The 4341-nt window shown below is 44.6% G+C and overlaps 1 pseudogene; it reads left to right on the top strand.

The window, feature by feature from the left end:
* Positions 1 to 3697: 3697 nt before the first annotated feature.
* Positions 3698 to 3797, top strand: LOC129668341 (U6 spliceosomal RNA; annotated as a pseudogene).
* The last annotated feature ends 544 nt before the right edge of the window (positions 3798 to 4341 follow it).

The following is a 4341-nucleotide window of genomic DNA, read 5'->3' as shown; positions in this document are numbered from 1 at the left end:
TCATCCACACCTTTTACTAGATTGAAGACATTCCTTTCTGGTATTACTTTGTGGAGAGTATTTGTCACGAACAGGCAATGAATTTCATCCAGCCCTGACTCCATTATTTTGTAAGTGTTCATAGTATCTTGGTGCACTTTTTTTTTGTTGTTGTTGTTGTTAACAATCATTGCTTTAAGTCTTTGTGAGATAATTCCAACATCTGTGTAATCTCAGAGCTAGTGTTTGCTGTTTGCCGCTTCCTGTGTGAGTTGAAATTTTTCTGGTTCTTTTCTGCTGAGTTACTTTGAATTTTATCCTGTAATTCAGCATTTTTGATGAATAAACATTCTAGGTTTATTGGACAATTTTGGCTGAAATCCACAGCACTGGGCTATACGTGATGGTACGTGCTTATAATCCCAGCACTCAAGAGAAAGAAGCAAAAAGATAAGGAGTTGAAGATCTTTTGCTATAGAGCAAGTTACCTGAGACCCTATCTCAGAAGAAAGTAAAAGGAATCTAGAACACTGAAGTGAATACTTGGGTTAACTATTACATATTAGGGACATGGTTTTTTATTTCCCAGCCTTTATGACCGGAAATATTTTGCATGTATATGTGATGTGGTGTGAGTGTGTATGTGTGTATGTACACACTATGGATATGGCTGCAGAGTCCAGAGGCCGGTGTAGGTGTCTTCCTTGATCATTCCTACCTTATGTTTTGAAGTATGGCCTCTCACTTAAACCCAGAGCTTGCCAAGTCAAGATCATATAGCTAGCCAAGTTGTCCTAAGGATCCTGTTTCCATCTCCTGTGATTGCAGGCAGGCTACCGTGTTCACCTGTCATTTTTGCGTCCTAGGGATTCAAACCCTGGTCCTCAGGCTTTTGTTGCAAGTGCTTTATCTACTGAGCCGTCTCCTCAGCCCCTAAAAATCTTCAACTATCACTCTGTAATTGTTCTATTATGAACATTATAATTGAAAAACTTTGCAAACAAATTAAAGCATCACACATCAAAATTAACCAGAATCTCAAAGTCTATACAACTCAACAAATTTCTACACAGAAAATGCATTTGGGCCCAGTGGAAGTGGTGGATCTCTCTGAATTTGAGGCCAGCCTGGTCTACAGAGTAAGTCCCAGGACAGCCAAGGATACACACAGGGAAACCCTGTCTTGAAAAACCACACACACACACACACACACACACACACACACACACACACACAAAAGGAAATAAAGAGAAAGAATTTGGATGGGAATTGTGTAGCTTCACATTATATTTTACGCCTTCAGTATTGGATATATTTTATGAATTTATCCACATGGCCCAAGTGGATGGTGGCTAAGGATTCACAAAGGCTAGAAAGGGAAGACTGGGACTGTAAGTCGGCGATGTAATGCCTACCTGCCTTCTGCCACTCATAAGCCTTGTCCCTTTCTTACAAACACTTGATGGTGGTTTGTGAAAGGCATTTGAGTGCACAGGCTTGGCCACTGTTGAGTATGGGGGTGTCACCCATGGTCGTCACCTGTACCCTACTCTACTTAAGGCTGGTGACATGACAGGGTCTACTTGGCTGCTGGAAACCAAGCGATGGACAGGTGCAGTGCCCTCTATACTTTATTAGCTAGCAAACAAAAATTAAAAACAACAAATAGCATCACAGTATATGTTTTTTTTTAATGACAGGATCGTACTATGTAGTTTTCTGATCCTCCTGCCTCAACCTCCTGAGTGCTCTGATTACAAGTACATGCTACCCTCCCTGCCCTGTGGTATGTTTGTGTGTGTGTGTGTGTGTGTGTGTGTGTGTGTGTGTGTGTTACTAAAACCCTTGGGCAAGCACTCGTACACTGAGCTACTTCCCTACCCAATATCTAGCTTTATTGAGCACGTACCATGTGCCAGGCACAAATCTTAACATTTATAGAAAACTTCCTAACTTTAATATAGCTCACCCCATGAATAAGATACTTTTGCATTTTACATAAAGTAAGTTGAGGGAATAAAAAGTGGCTGGTCACACATAGAGTACCACCTATCTTATAAGCTTAAAAAAAAGGGTTATTTATTATTTATATAGCATTCTGCCTGCATGTGTGCCTGCAAGCCAGTAGAGGGCACCAGATCTCATTATAAAGGCTATGAGCCACCACGTGGTTGGGTTGTGGGAATTGAACTCAGGATCTTTAGAACAGTGTTCTTAACCTCTGAGCCATCTCTCCAGCTATTATAAGGCTTTTAAAAACATTAGTCATTTTATTTTATTCTACAGATAGTGACATCATCTAGATGGTACCAGGTCTGGCCAGACCCATCAGCAAAGGGGTTGGGGCTGGGCTACTGCAAAGACAACATTCCTCAAGAGTAGGCTAAGGCGTCCTGAGGAACTTGGTTCTGTCTCAGTCTTTGGGAGAGCTCCCACTTCTACCCCAGATGCCTGTGGCTGGAGCAGAATACACCTGGCAAACACAGGCCCTCTCCCCATTGTTCAAGAGTAGCCAATCCTATGCAGCCATCTGTGTGAGAGGGACAAGCTCAGAAGTGGCAGATGGCATTACAATGTAGACTCAGAACCTCAGCCTTTCCTTTCCACTCTGTGCAAAATCTTGGTCATCATCCACTTGGGCTGTATGATATGTGCCCATCGGTGCCATCTGTCCAAAGACAGAATCCAGGATGCAATCTTGACCTAACTAGCCCTGTGCAGCACACCAATGGTGGACTCACATACACAGTTTTCTGTCCCCGTTTCCTTCAGCTAGAGGCCAAAGTTCACACCCATTCCATTCTCCTATATCCTGACCCGGTGTCCAAACCTTGCAGACCCCGAGGCCTTCAGAACCCACCAAGCAGAGAAAGGCTGGTGTTCTCTGACCTCCTCCTTCTTACTTGGCAGGCATCCACTCTACCTGTGGTCATTCATAGGGGAGTGGAGTCAGCAAGTCAGCTGCTGGCCAGCTCAAGCAGCCAGTGAGAGGCCACACTTCAGGGCACCTAACCCTGGCTTTCCAACATGAGCCACAACCCAGGGACAGGTTAGCAACGGGAGCTGGATGGAGCCAGCCTCACTAGGCACCTCAGAAGAGATAGTTAAGAAAGGGTGAGGTGTTTACCCTGAGGTTAGAGCAAGCTGTCTGCACAGATGCTGGGGAGTAGCTGCAGACAAAACCCCATAGACCCTTTCCCCACACTGAACAGCATGTGCAGACGTCAGAAGAAAATTCTGTGGAGTCAGCTCTCTTCATCCACGTTCCCATGGGCTTAACTCAGGTTTCCAAGTTTCCAAGTCAAGTGGCTTAACCTGCTGAACCATATCACCAGATTTTTTTCCCCTTTAAAGAAAGAATATTCTACATGAACTCAGTGGCTGGCTCTTTGATCATCTCCCCCTGGGAGGGGGGGGGGCAGCCTTACCAGGTCACAGAGGAAGACTATGAAAGACAGTCCTGATGAGAACTGATAGGCTAGGGTTAGATGGAAGGGGAGGAGGACCTCCCCTATCAATGGACTGGGAAAGGAGGCATGGGAGGAGATGAGGGAGGGAGAGTGGGATTGGGAGGGGATGAAGGTGGGGACTACAGCTGGGATACAAAGTGAATAAATTGTGATAAATTAAAAAAAATAAAATGCAAAAAAGCTAATAACCAAAAGAAATAAGTATACCAACATAAATCAGAGTAAAAATAAAAATAAAAGTCTATATCTTGCTTCAGCAACACATATACTGAAATTTGAACAATACAGAGATTAACATGGCCCCTGTACAAGGATGACATGTGAATTCATGAATTATTCCATATTTACAAGAAAAGAAATTAAGAATATCCCAAAGCTGGAACCACACAGTACATGCCTGGGGCCTCTGCATGTGGGAAGCTGAAGCAGGAGGATCACTTGAACTCAAAGATCTGAAGCCAGCCTGGATAGCAGTGAGACCTTATCTTAGATAGGAAAGAAGGGAGGGAAGAGGCAATGTAGGGAAGGGGAGAAACAGACACAGAGAGAAAGACAGACGGAAGAGGCTCCCTTCAGACTCTACTACAGATGCTGTTAGGTGAGGCTGAGAATGAGGGGGAATGATTAGACAGGCCCAGATCACAGTCAAGGGTGGCCTGGGAGAGACAGAAGTCCTTAACGTCCAGCTCTGGGGATAATCAGGAAATGGTCCCTACTGTGAGCCTCCTCATTGAAGCCTCCCCAAGCCACCTCCTTCCAAGTGAAGCAGCCAGCTTGCCCCAAACTCTCATGGCCTCTCTTCTTTCTTTTCCCAGGTGCTGATCCTTGGATCACAAACTCTGCTCCCAAGAGGACACTGTAGAGAGAGCGCCTGGCAGAAAGTGGGCATAGC

This window comes from Psammomys obesus, unplaced genomic scaffold (genome assembly GCF_907164565.1).
Source record: "Psammomys obesus unplaced genomic scaffold, mPsaObe1.curated_primary_1811, whole genome shotgun sequence".
Classification (NCBI taxonomy): Eukaryota; Metazoa; Chordata; class Mammalia; order Rodentia; family Muridae; genus Psammomys; species Psammomys obesus.
The sequence above is the reverse complement of the archived record's forward strand: the minus strand, read 5'-3'. Positions and strand labels throughout refer to the sequence as shown.